Raw genomic sequence first — 14,092 nt, 5'->3', positions numbered from 1 at the left:
CTTGCACACATACAGGAACGGCTCTGAACAGTAATCCTGTCAATTTATGCCGTTGTTCGTGAGGGGAAGATGTGAAAAGAATGAGGATGTCTCACTCGGGCCAGCCAATCACTTCGCCTAGAAAAATCCTGAAAAAGAAAAAGAGAAGAAAAGAAAAAAGAAAAGGCAAGCTGGCAAGCCCAACCAACATGTCAACACATTTTCCTATGTAAAAAAGCGTAATTGTAGGGGCGCCTGGGTGGCGCAGTCGGTTGAGCGTCCGACTTCAGCCAGGTCACGATCTCGCGGTGGGAGTTCGAGCCCCGCGTCGGGCTCTGGGCTGATGGCTCAGAGCCTGGAGCCTGTTTCTGATTCTGTGTCTCCCTCTCTGCCCCTCCCCCGTTCATGCTCTGTCTCACTCTGTCCCAAAAATAAATAAAAACGTTGAAAAAAAAAAAGCGTAATTGTCCATGTGGAAATGAAAGGGTTTTTTTGAAACTCCAATTTCCACATGTTTATTTTTCCATTTCCTTAGAAAATCATCATAAAGTGGACATCAGTACTTAGTCAAGTACCATTCGGGTACACGCTAGCTACAAGGTAAACTGCAAGTTACTGTCAATGCAAATATACGGTACTTGTATTTCCACCAACTTTTGTTTGACGATGATTATCTTAGGTATCTCCTAAGTACTTGTTCTCTTCAATTCTAGCAACTACTTGACTTCAATGCCTACACACATCTGCTTCAGTTCCAAAGAGTAAATGTCCATGTTTATCAGGTCACTAATTGCCTTTTAAAAACTAGCCAAGCAACTATACATACAAAGTGCTCAATGAATTAAAGTGGAACATACACAGTGTTCTGAATTCCTGTCAAAAAAACAAGTTTGTTGTTGTTGTTGTTGTTTTTTGCCTATATATTGCTATCTTCTCCACAATTATTTTCTAGGGATGACTCAGTACCAATAAAAACCTATGATCAGGAAATGCTGGTATAAAAGACAGGATAGTTCAGATAGTCAAGAATATGGAAGCCAGTATCTATCTTTATCTTATTTTATACCATAGATTTGAATGTTATAAATATTTTAATGTTTATTTACTGGAGAGTGTGTGAGAGGGAGAGAGAGAGAGAGAAATGGGGAGGGGCAGAGAGAGAGGGAGACACAGAATCCAGAGCAGGCTCCAGGCTCTGAACTGTCAGCACACGCTCTCTCTCTCAAAAATGAATAAACATTAAATAAATAAATAAATAAACAAACAGACAAAGGGAGGTTTCTTCAATTTAAATTCTTATGCAACTGATTATTGATTTGCTACATGTAAGATGAACTCTGTTGCAAAGGGCAAAAAAGCAAAATTTGTTGACCTAATTATTACTAGTATTAAGTGATCCATCTAAACAATTTTGAAAACATAATTTTCAAAATAATAGTATTTGAGGAAAATAAAAATGGAACCTTTGTGTATATAAATAATCCTACGCACTACACATGACTTTGCTAAAAGAAAAACTATTTAGCTATAGAAAGGACACTGGAAAGACCAACACAGATCTCATAATCCTCTCTGCAACAATGTTATTTATTCGATGATAAATGGTTAGATCTCCGCTATCCTTTGTGCTTCTAGGTTTATACCACAGACCTCACAAAAAGTGCACGTTTAGACAAAGAGTATTTATTACCTCTAGAGCTACTACCAAATGTTCTAAACATACTTATTAAAGTGCAGGCAATTATTGATGGATTGATTGATTGATTGGTACATACTGCTTAACAGTAACCACAGCAATTGGACTTACAGTTCAGTAACAGGTTATTTGTATTGCTGCAATACCAGGAAAAGTTCTGAGGTTTACTGGATGATCAATAAACAAATGGTATTGTTAATATGTTAAAATATTACTTATGCAAATAGAACTGAATACTAATTAGTAGAGCAAAATATTCTACAACAATCACATCAGTTCTTTCAATAGATTAAAATAAAAAACTTTTAGGAAAAAAAAAATCAAAGCATCCAGTAATAAACGTTGGGAAACTCAGCACTATATCCGTTTAGAATGTGAAATACAGACACAGAAGAGTATTATCGAAATAACTCAAAAAAACATTGACTAGGAATTTAAAACAGAAAAGGCACAAAGATCATTCTATATAAAGTAACACAAGATTTTTTTTAGGTAGCACAAGTTTCATAGTATTATATTTAACCTCATATTTAAGGTGTTTTCAAATATGACCCATGCCAATTTTCTAATGCTTTTCATTAAAAAGAACTTAATTATGAGTGTGGACTACTTTCAAATGAAAAATGTAGGCTTTTTCACAGGAATGGGTAAGGAAAATACAAAGAAGTTACACATTTATTTTGTAATGAAAAAATAACAGTGATGTTTGTTTATTTCATCCTTGGTCTAAAGAGGAACAGTAAATTAAACTGTATAGAAATTACTCCCTTTTCATACTATTTATTGAAAACAATAAAGGGAGTAAGTACCCTGAAGGAAAAACCTAACAAAGCAAAATTCCAAAAGTAAAATTATTATTTCTAATTATAAGCTAGATGTCTAATGTAAGTACAAGAATTTGCCTTGTTCTATTTTAAAGATTAATACTTCAAAAAACTAAACTGACTGAATAGAAATTGCTCAATATGAAGCTAACAAAGTTGGAAGAAAAGCTGTCTTGAAAAGCACAGGATATCATAGGATATATTTTACATTTTGACTATTTATCGATGCCTACTAGGTTCCATGTCTGTATATAAATAAGAAATACAGATAATGTGATTAAAACTCCCATGCAAGTTAAGTATTAGTGTACATACTTATTTTTCTAAAAAAAAGTCCTAGGCTCAAAAAGTCTGAGCAATTAATCTAAGGCCACATACTAATAGCAATACAACTTGGGAGCTGAACTAGGGCTCATGTGACCTTAAAGCCCAGGTCTCTTACTAAACCTCGCTGAACCTCACCATGGTAAAAGCTAAGATAATTAGCTAAAGGGGGTGGAAGTTGACAAGTTGACCAGTTAAGAGAGATCAACTCAAGTCAAAAGTAATATTTTCTTCAGTTGCAGACAGAATCAAAACTAAGTAAACTCCCTTCAGCCCCTATCTCCCCAGTTGATACCAGAATTAGCTTTTGTTGATTTATCTGACTAAGCACTTGCCTAGTGTGAGAACCAGGTTCTGTAAGGTCAAGTTGCTGATTTCAAGTTTTAGTTTGTCTTGGCAAGTATTTTCTCTCATTGATAGGGAATGGAAAACCATTGCACTGAATTGCCATTGGCTCTGTAGGGATGAAGCAGGCGGTTATCTCTGGCCTGCCCAGCTGGCAAGCTGACAAGAAGCAACCTGTGACATGCTCAGTTTTGCTAACATTGAAAAGGTTAACATTAAGGTAGGCCAAAAGAAAATTTCCTAAATATAAATGTTAAGAGTAAACCTGTAAGGTAAAACTCAAAATAACTGAATATTATGTAACAATTCAGATAGAGGTACAGTTAATAAACCAGGGAGAATTTACTAATTTACTAGTTAAAATTTACTCATCAAAATTTACTAATTTAGAATTTACTAATCAAAAAGGACTCTGTCACATAGTTTTTTGGGGAGGGGGCAATAATTCGCTCATTCTCCCAGAATGTGTCTTCTGCACCAAGTAAGCAGGCAAGTTAAATGGTCAGAATTACCTCCAGAAATGTTTAAGACTTTGGTGGTAGCACTAACCCCTGTAATATATCTAGGAATGTGACACTGCTTTGAATTGTTTTCGTAGGACTGGCTGGGGGTACTGGCTGCAGGGGTCACTCGCTTTAATGGATTAATTCTTTTGAATAATTTATTAATCACTACCAGTATTCATGTATTTCCACCAAAATCCTTGTTAAATTCTACATTACTCTTGCTTCTCTCCTGTCTTTCTCTGCAGGACCTTCCCAACCTCTATTTTTCGGCTTCTGTGACTTATACTAGGACTGTTTTTGTTTTTAAGTGAAACAAGAATGTCATTTTCTTTAACAATGCAATTAAAATACTACAAATTTTTACAATGCCCTCGTCTATGTTCTACCTGTTTGTGGATAAATCAGCCTTTCTTTCTGAAGCCACTCACACTGACACACTGTAGAAGTATCCCTTTTCATTGGCAGGTTATCACAGTTCAAAACAAGCCAACAAACAAAAACCACAAGAATAGCAAAATACTCAATTGTATGTATTTCTATCTCATTTCTAAAACAGTACTGTAACATACCAAATTTGAATATAAAGCAACGAGGAGCAGTTTTTAAAAAGCCAAGAAACAGCTTGTGTAAATGACTAAATGTCTCAGAAGTTGAAAAACTCTTGAGTTTTAAGAAAGGTAAAATTACTATTCATTAGGCAGAGGACAACTTGCCACAGAACAGGAAAAAGCTGGCTGATGGTAAGATTTAAGCATATGAAAAATGGTTACTGTTAAAAGTAGGGTGGGGTGGGTTGTTTTCTCTTTTCTGTGAAAACACCAATATTCCCCACATCGTAAGAGTGTAAGAACGTGACTGAGCCATTTAACTCATAAAGCCAGTATAAATCGACAGTTTCATCAAAAGTGCCCTAAGAGAGAAGCTTAACTTGTCTTTTAACAGGTAAGAGCATGTAATTATGCATGAATTATTTTTTCTGCTCTACTTGTAAACATTGCTATTCACTTTTTCACTTTAATGTCAACAACTTCATAGGAATAGGTTAACAAATGCCAATCTAGCTGCAACTAACTGATTTCTTCCTCTCAATTTCTAGGATATTTTTCAAATTTTTGGCTAGATTAAAAAACATGGCATTCAGAAGACCTTGCCTGACATCTGAGTCTGTGTTTAAACTACAGATTCAAAGATTTAAGTCCAGTACTGTCACTTTTCAAACTCAGAAGTGGCTTACTACCAAAATGAGTTGTGATACAAAGAGAAACTAAGAACTATTCAACATCGAACACACATTTGTTGAGCTCTTCAGTAGAGGCCAGCCACTGAAGATATGGTGAAATTAAGACTGAAATGAAAATAAGCCGTGGTCCAGGGGTGCTGAAGTGGCTCGGTGGGTTAAGTGTCCGACTCTTGGTTTCGGCTCAGGTCATGATCTTCTGGTTCTGGGAGTTCAAGCCCTGCATCAGGCTCTGTGCAGGCAGCGTGGAGCCTGCTTGGGATTCTCCCCCCCCCCCCCCCTGCCCCTTCCCTGGCTCCTGGTGTCTCTGTCTCTCTCAAATAAATAAACTTTAAAAAAAAGAAAAGAAAAGAAGCCATAGTCTGTCCTTGAGAAGCTCGGTTAGTGATCTCCCAGAATAAAAATGAAAAATACTGCAATTTGGCTATCCCATTTTTCCCTCAAAAAAACTCATCAACAATTTGCATTCTTTTATCCTTGTAAAAGTTTTCCTTAATACTTTCTGAACTCTTTGATTACACCCTTCACACAATAAGGAGTAATGAGTGAAAAAAGCAAACGTTTATTGAATACTTACAATATGCTACGCTGTACTAAATGTTTCACAAGTATTTGCATAAACTGGAATCTTACCCAATATTTGTATTTGTCAAAATGCTGTGATCCAGCTTGTCACCCTAAATGACAAGCTATGTCACAATGTTCCCTCACCAGAAAAACACTGTCAGTTTACTCCCAATATCACATTGACTAGACAACTGTACAAGTGTCCCGGATAGTACTGGTGACTATAGGTTACAGGTATATATTAATTATCCTTATGCTATCAGACAAGAATGCTTTAGCTGTTCAAATGAAATATATATTAAACAATGCCCCACAGAGTGCGAGGAGAGCTTCCTGGAAGGGTCACCAACTTCAGGTATATTTGACAGAACTTTCCCATAAGCAGTAAACAAACGTTACAATTTACTGAACCCCTTCTATGTATCAGATAATTGACACAAAATGTGTAATTTATAATCACAACCACCTTATTGATATCACAGGCATTTTAGAGAGAAGAAAACAAGTTCAGGGAGGCCACCAAATTGTAATCTGCTCCAAAGCACAAAGCTAATCATTGGCAAAACCAGGATAGCAGATTCCAGATTTTCTATTGAGCCACAAAGCAGTTTTCTGAAGTACTAACAATAGAAAATTGCTATTGGGGTGCGTGGGTTGCTCAGTCCGTTAAGCCTCTGACTTCCACTCACGTCATGATCTCACCATTCGTGGGTTTGAGCCCCGGATCAAGCTCTGTGCTGCCAGCTCAGAGCCTGGAGCCTGCTTTGGATTGTGTGTGTGTGTGTGTGTGTGTGTGTGCGCGCGCGCGCGCGCGCCTGCCCCTCAACCACTCGCATTCTCTCTCTCTCTCAAAAATAAACATTAAAAAATTTTTGAAAATTTCTATCAACTGAACTCTAAATTTTTTTTTAACGTTTATTTATTATTGAGAGACAGAGAGACATGGAGCCTGAGCAGGGGAGGGGCAGAGAGAGGGGAGACACAGAATCCGAAGTGGCTCCAGGCTCCGAGCTCTCAGCAGAGCGCGACGCGGGGCTGGAACCCACAAACTGCGAGACCATGACCTGAGCCGAAGTCGGTCGTCCAACCAACTGAGCCACCCAGGCACCCCTGAACTATAACTCCAAATACAAACATAAATGTGTGCACAAGTTATGAAGTATATTTTTAAAGAAAAAATTTATGTAGTGGATAGTTTTTGCTTTTGAAATCAAGGATAATGTTCATTACACAGTTGTGAAAACAGCAAATAAACGATGTCCATTCTCCAACCCCCTTTTATTTTTCTCCACAGTACTTTTTTCTCCTAGACAATTCATTTTAGTCATCTGTCTTCTACTACTAAAATGTAAACTATACGAGGTCAGCTATTTTGTCTATGTCATTCACTGCTGCCATCACCTGCATCTCAAAGGTCCCTAGCACGCAGTAAGTGCTCAATAAATATTTGTGAACGAAAGCTTGGCTTTCAGTAGCCATTTAGTAAATATTAGTTTCTTTTTCTTTCCTTTACTATGAAAGAAACACTAACAAGACTAACATAAAGCTATTAAAGGTCAAAAAAACATTCATCACTCCCTGGATACCAAATTTTGAACTGGAACAGATGATTAGAAATGCAGGAAGAATTTATTAAAATTTTACATTAAAAATGTTGAGCAAATCAAAAGATATTCAGCAATTTATCAGGCATCAAGAGATAAGGAAGGGGTCAATATAAATTATATTTTGAACAAATGCACTTTTTAGTGCCTAAACTTTAATCCAATTTGTTATATTTCATTGATATTAATATCTATGATTTTAGTTTGTGGCAATTGTGACCTGGATCTTCTTCTGAAATATCAAGGTGTCAGCTGACACTTTTTACTGTGCTTTTTAACAGTAGCTCATTCCTTTTCTGAGGACTAAGAAATTAGAAATGAAGCATATTCTGTAAAATGAGTCAATAAAACTCAGAGTGAAAAGTCTAAGTGAAATGCTTAACTTTAATGCTAGAAGGCTAGTAGTTATACTTAGTACTAAACATTGTTTTGAGGGATGGAATAGTTAGAAAACAAAGAAAAAGAAAGACATTCTTAATCTATGACTCTATCAAGATCATAGTCAAGTTTAGTGGTCAACAAAAGAGAATGCTAAATATACAATACTGGCTACCCCTAAGAGTACTTCCTCTGGTTGTTAAGCTTTCTGATTAAGCAAGTGTCCTTGATTTCCTAGCACCAGAATCATAAGAAATGAAATGTTAAACTACTGTGTTTTGGAAATATGAGCCACAGGTAAATAATATGAACAAAACATACACTTAAATTTCATACAATTTCAATGTCTCCAAATCCTTACCATTTCTATAAAATAAGATGACATACCTACGGTCAAAGTCTCTCAAAAGATTCAGAGCAAATCTCTTCAGTACAGTTCAGCATGATCATTTTCCTATGCTTGGTAGCCACCACTACCCACATCTACGTATTTCCAGCTGCCTAAAACTCTTCATCTAATAATCCCTTATCTCCTCATTATTATTTTGCCCCAATCTTCACATTGGCCTGTTACTGCCTCATAATCCTTTTATTACAGACAGTCCCAGTCTCAGATGGACCAAATATAGAGATGACAGAAGTGAAACAATGAAAAGGGCTACCACTATTCTCCTCTGGGTGATGGGAACCTGGCCAGGTAGAGATACACTGCAATCGAAGCCTTTCTGAATTAGTTTAATTTACAAACTTTACATATTGGCAAGATTACCAGGTACTTTTTCTCCAAAACATGTATAAAAGACAAAATTTCCATTGATGACTGTTAAAAATAAACTTTTAAGTCTTGATCAGTTTATGTCTCTTAAAAATGTTTTAGAAAATTCTGACATTCCTCAAGGAATTTTTGGCATGAAACATAGTCTCATGTAAATGGTCTATATCACACCTATTTTTCAAAATGCGGCATGTTTACAGATATATGTGTATATTTCATCCTAAACAATATTCTGAAAAAATAATTTTCCTTACAGAGAAAATGACAGAAATAGAATACTTTTACTTCTGTCAAGACACAGACTAATCACACTAAGACAATTTACCCACATTACTAATACTAATGAAGGAATACTCAAGGACATTAACTGGGGATCTCGGTAGCACTTACTTAACGCCGCAGAGTTTAAAAACTTCATTTCATTAGATGCAGTAATTAAACAATCCTTAGTTGAAGGCAGGTACTTCTTTCCATTAAAGAGAGGAACAAATATAGATGTTATTTCAATCAAACACGATTGATTTAAGTTAAAACGTATTTTTCAGGAAATCTGTATCCGAGGAGACTCCCATCATTACCCACTTCTTAATGAGTTACAAAAGCACAGTCTCTACTATTTGACAGTTCACTGAAGACAAGCTGAAGGGCTGCATTTCATCATTGTCCTTTGAGAATACTTCCAAACTTAGAAAAAGTTATTCCATGCACCCAAGAGAAAAATGAAATAATGGAGTCTATTCGGGGGATGACTTATTCATCTAATTAACACATTCAACTTTCAGTTGATCCTTCAAAGATTTAAATCATAAGCACCCTATATTAGAAACTGATTAGATTTAAAGGAGAAAAAACCCCAACAGAAGTTCTGAATCACTGGAATTTTTGCTCTATTTCCTGTTAACACACTGATGGTACCATCACTCAATACATTTGTTCCATACACGTTTTTAAATGCTTCAGGATCCCTTTTAAACTAACTTGGCCCTAATTTAATTTGTAGCTCATTTATCTGACAATTCCTTCCATTGTTTCTAATTTAAGTGTTCAGCCAAAACATACAATAAGATGAAAAGCATGTCTTCCTTTATTAGAAAATGCAATGGTTTCAAAAGTAAAGTTTCAAACTGCAGGGTTTATTAAAACCAATCACGATTTCACGGTTACAAAAAAAAAAAGTGTCAATACTCTGCTACTGTATAAAGAAAAGTGTGGCAACCAGTTAATAGTGTAAAAACTGAAAGCAAAAATTCTACTCCATGCCCACCAAAATTCTCAGCCAAGTCTGAAATTGCATAATAAGCAACATACTCTTTTAAGTGAGCTAAAGCACAGCCCCAATTGCTTTTATAAAATGTGAATCAACCTGACCCTAAAATTTGAACCTTTACAAACTTACCTAAAACAGACAAAATGGATGCAAAATCATACTGCCTTACCGTTGCCTCAAATACGACCTTAGTGTTCAAGAACTTTCCAATGAATAAAAGGCTCTTAAAAACAGCCTCGCATGGGGGACCTGAATTTCACGAGCTACTGAGAAACCCCTGTGAAGCTGCAAACTCCCTCCGCTCTCCTGGAAACTCCTCTTATCAGAAACATTTGAAGAATTTCTCCACAACAATTAAGCGGACTTGAAGAATGGAAACCTAACATCTCAAATATACTATATATGGAATGAAACGTGGCCAAACACATAAATACAAACTCACACGGTCCCCGAAACTTTGGTTTACAGCTCTGCCTGAGCAATCCGACAGCATCAGCAACAGAAAGATACACCTGTCACCTGTTCAGCAATATCCAGACCCTTTCAACCTCCCCGCTACAACCACAATCTTAGGGGTTGGAGATAGATCGGACAGAACACTAGAACTCTCCAGTGAAATCGAGGGGGCCGCATATTCAGAGCGGGGCTTGCTCCCCATTTCAAGAAGGCTGCAGAAAACCAACACTGCAAAGGGAACGAAGTTCTCCCCCCCACCGTCGCCACACAACTCTTTCAGTCTCTAACCCCAACACCCTGGCTAAATCATCTTGACCGGACTACGGCTCCCCAAAAAGGAGTTTTCCTTCCCCCACCCCCATCTCACACATGCCTGAGGGGCGGGCCGGGGGCACGGGTGCAGGCAGGGGCCCTCCCCACCCCCTGGCACCCTCCCCTACCCGGGGCTCTCCCCGGCTCCCGACTGCAATGAATGCCCCCCTCCCCCTACACACAAACTCCCCGGAGCCCAGGCCCGGCCCGAGACTCCCCACCCCCACCCGGTCGGGAGGACTTGGGGGGCCTCCCACTCTTCCTCGCCACTGGGGGAGGAAGGAGGCGGAGGGAGGAAGAGTGAGGGGAAGAAGCGGACGCCCCGCAAGGGCCCTGCGAGTCAGCGGAGCCCCTTCTAGACGAAAGGGGGGTGCGGGAAGCTGAGGGGAGAGCCGGGACCGGGGATCCCGCCGAGGCCCGGCAGCGCTGTCCGTTTACCCTTCGCCGCCGCCGCTTCCCCCTCCTCCTCCTCGGCCGCCGCCGCCGCCTCTCCCACTAGGGCAGCCGTCTCCACCGTCGCCGCTGCCGCCTCCACCACCACGGCCGCCGCCAGCGCCGCCGCCGCCTCCGATTCCACCCGGCAGGGGGGACACCTCAGCCCTCCCTCCCTCCCCGCTCAGCCCCTCCGATCGGCCGCCGCCGCCAACTCCCTCCGGCCGCCGCCGCCGCCGCTCGTGGCTGAGGGGGAGGGGAGGGGAGGGGGTCGGGCTGGGTCGCCCCGCCGGCGGCTGCTGCAGATCAAAAACGCTGGCTGGGTGGCGTCGCCGCTCCCCGCTCCTCGGCTCCGGCTCGCTCGGCCTCCCTACCTCCCTCTGCCCCCACCCCCCTCGCGCTCGCCTGCCCTCCCCCCACCCCCCCAGCTCTCGCTCGCTCTCGCCGCGGCTCCGCCAGCCCAGTGCAAATCAAAATACTGTCACACAATATGGCGGCGCAGCCGCCGGCAAACACCGCGAGATCTGCGGCCGCTGCTGAGGCGGCGGCTGTGACGAGGCCTCCCCCAGCCGGCCGGCGGCGGCCGCCGCCGCAGCGGCGGCGCGGGGATGCTCTTTCTCCGCCCTGCACCCCTCCCCCGACACTCGCAGACTCCACGCCCGCCTTGTGAAGGCCGGAGGGAGAACACAGATCAGCGACGCGGACTGGCGCGGGCCGCCGCCGGGGCAGTGCAAGAGGGGGCGCCGGCGCAAAGAGCCCGGGGAGGGCCCGGGATCCTACGTTTTTAAATCCCGATCTCTCATACTTTGGAGGGCTCTGTATGTCGGTGCGTGCGTGTGTGTGTGTGTAGAAAGTGCAAGTTCCCCCACCCCACGGGGCCGGTAGCAGTTTGCGCTGGAAGGCGAAAGGAACCCCGGCTCCGTCGGCACTGCCCGTCCGGAAGCGGGCGGCGGGACCTGCCCCCTATCGGCGGCGCCCGCGGGCTAGGGGCCCCGCGCTCCGGGCTGGGGGTGGCCCCGGCGCACCGGTAGCTCAGCGCCTCCCGCGCGCCCGGGGCCCGAGGGGGCAGCAGGTGGGCCCCACGGCGGAGGCGGTGTCCGGCCGCCCCGGGGGCCGGGACACACCCCCTTGGAGCCTGGCTGCGCGGAGGCCGTCGGCTGACCGGGGTGACCCGAGCGGGAGCCCGGAGTCCGGAGTCCCAAGAGAGTGTGGGAGAAGTCCTGGAAGCGTCGGCACTCCCACCTTTGAGACTTGAAAAAAGAGTCGGACTCGGAGTTTTCTAGAGCGCTTGGGGGAAAAAAAAAATCGAAATGCAGCAAGGGTTTTGTTTCGATTTTATTTTAATTGCACGTTCCTAGAAGTCCTAGAAGCAGAGCCAAAGACACTTTAACTTGGGGGGGGGGGGAAGAGGGGAGACTTGTTTCTATCTTCTTAAAGAAATATTTGTTTAATTTCCCCTATTTAAAAAAAAAGTGTTTAACACTCAGACATTTCTCACAATGTAAAATATTTATTTAAAGATTCTAGTGCTTTCATGGTGTCCAAAACACTACGGCATTTTTTCTGTCCCTGTCCAAAATGTCCATATCCCTGCCAGTTTCTTCCTTAAAACAATTCTTACTTATTCCCCAGAAAAATTCTGAAGGACCGTTATTTTTGTTTCCAGATGAGTGCTATAGCTCTCATGACTATTTTTTTGGTAAAGTATCTTTTAAGCAGTACAGGTTTCTACACAGTTGAAGGGCTTTTCTCAGTTCCTTTTTCCTCAGTCATCATTTAAAATTACCTGTAATCTTGGAATAAAGAACCAACTCAAAACCTTTACCACTTCAAAAGCCAAAGTACTTGTTATTTACAATATCAGAATTTAAGTATTTTCTCTCCTGTTGATATCATAAGAGATGTAAAAACAAAGATTCAAAAAATGGAAATGCTGTAGTTTTATTCACTGGTGGGTAACAAGAAATCACCAAACTTTGATACATTCAGTAGTCCTGTCTGAAGAATTGTTTCCATACTCAATGTTCAAATAATTGAATAAATGAGTTTAGAGAAATTGGATCTATTATTAAGTAAATTTCACTTGTCTTTGAAACCACTAAAAAGCACAGAGCCAACAACTGTTTTTGAAATGGTAGAACTGTGTATGTTATATTTTTAGGAAAACTTATTTAATGAAATAAATGTATATTTTAAGAGAAACAGAGTGCTTTATAAACTTATGAGTATGATAGGTGTGAACATACACTGAAGAGCTTTAACCTGGACCTGATTGTGAGGAAGCATCAGACAAATGCAAAAAGGAGAAAATTTTGTAAAACGACTGGCCTGTATTCTTAAAATACTATCAATGTCATAAGACAAAGCAAAGCAAAACAAAGCTGCAGATTAAATGAAACTGAAGAGACATGACAACTAAATGCAAAATGTACATTTGGAACTGGATCTTTTACTGGAGGAGAAAATTGCTAGAAAGGACATTATTGGGATAATTGATGCAATTGGAATATAGACTGCAGAGTAGATAAAACTACTGTATCCATGTTAAATTTCCCCGAATATGATATGTCCGAGAATATCCTTATTCATAAGAAAACATATGGAAATATTAAAGGATAAGTGGACCTTATGGGATTTTTTTCCCAAATGGTTCAGAAAAAATAAATTACACACACACACATACACACACACACATGCACATGCATGCACGCACATCTCTAATGTCTCCCATACACATATACAGACAGTGATGGATAAAATTAAAAATTGGTGAATCTAGGTTATTATTAGTTTTATTAAAGAATCAATTTTATTTCTGTTGAGGTTGGAATATGATGAAAAAGGGCTTCCCTTATAAAATATGGAATTTTAAATGAGCCATAAGGAAGGACTTCTAAAAAGTGAGGTTTTGAAAATGCAGGAACAGATTGATTTCTGGAAGAATAATTCACAGGATAAAAGAAAAGATATTTTCCTTTTTGGAGCCTATAACAAAATTATAACTTATTTTTCCAAGATGGTTTAACTGTTCTCATGTTAAACCACACACACACACACACACACACACACACACAACTCACCATCTTAACCATTTTTAAGTGTGCAGTTCAGTAACATTAAGTATATTCACATTATTGTACAACAGAGCTCTAAAACTTTTTCATCTTGCAACATTAGAAACTCTAAACCCAACTAAAAACTAATCGTCCCCTCCCCCAGCCCTGGCAACTACAGGATGATTTTTAAATTCTAAGAAATGTTTAAATATTTTAAAGCCTTGGTGAATATGGGACTTTCTGTACTATTCCTACAATGTCTCACTAAGTTTGAAATCATTGCAAAGTGAAAAGTTTTAAAAACCAAAGAGCCTTAAACAGCAGAGTTCCTCTA

General features: G+C 40.4%; 1 protein-coding gene across 1 annotated transcript in view; it reads right to left on the bottom strand.

Annotated features, from left to right (window-relative positions):
- The window catches only part of TAB2 (TGF-beta activated kinase 1 (MAP3K7) binding protein 2), a 76,680-nt gene extending 65,595 nt beyond the window's left edge, over positions 1–11,085 (bottom strand). Inside the window, exon 1 of the mRNA XM_030316561.1 lies at positions 10,709–11,085. The gene's annotated coding sequence lies outside the window, so the exon portion shown is untranslated. The remainder of the gene's footprint in view (positions 1–10,708) is intronic.
- Between the last annotated feature and the right edge of the window lie 3,007 nt (positions 11,086–14,092).

The sequence above is a fragment of the Lynx canadensis genome, chromosome B2 (genome assembly GCF_007474595.2).
Source record: "Lynx canadensis isolate LIC74 chromosome B2, mLynCan4.pri.v2, whole genome shotgun sequence".
NCBI classification, from domain to species: domain Eukaryota; kingdom Metazoa; phylum Chordata; class Mammalia; order Carnivora; family Felidae; genus Lynx; species Lynx canadensis.
The sequence above is the reverse complement of the archived record's forward strand: the minus strand, read 5'-3'. Positions and strand labels throughout refer to the sequence as shown.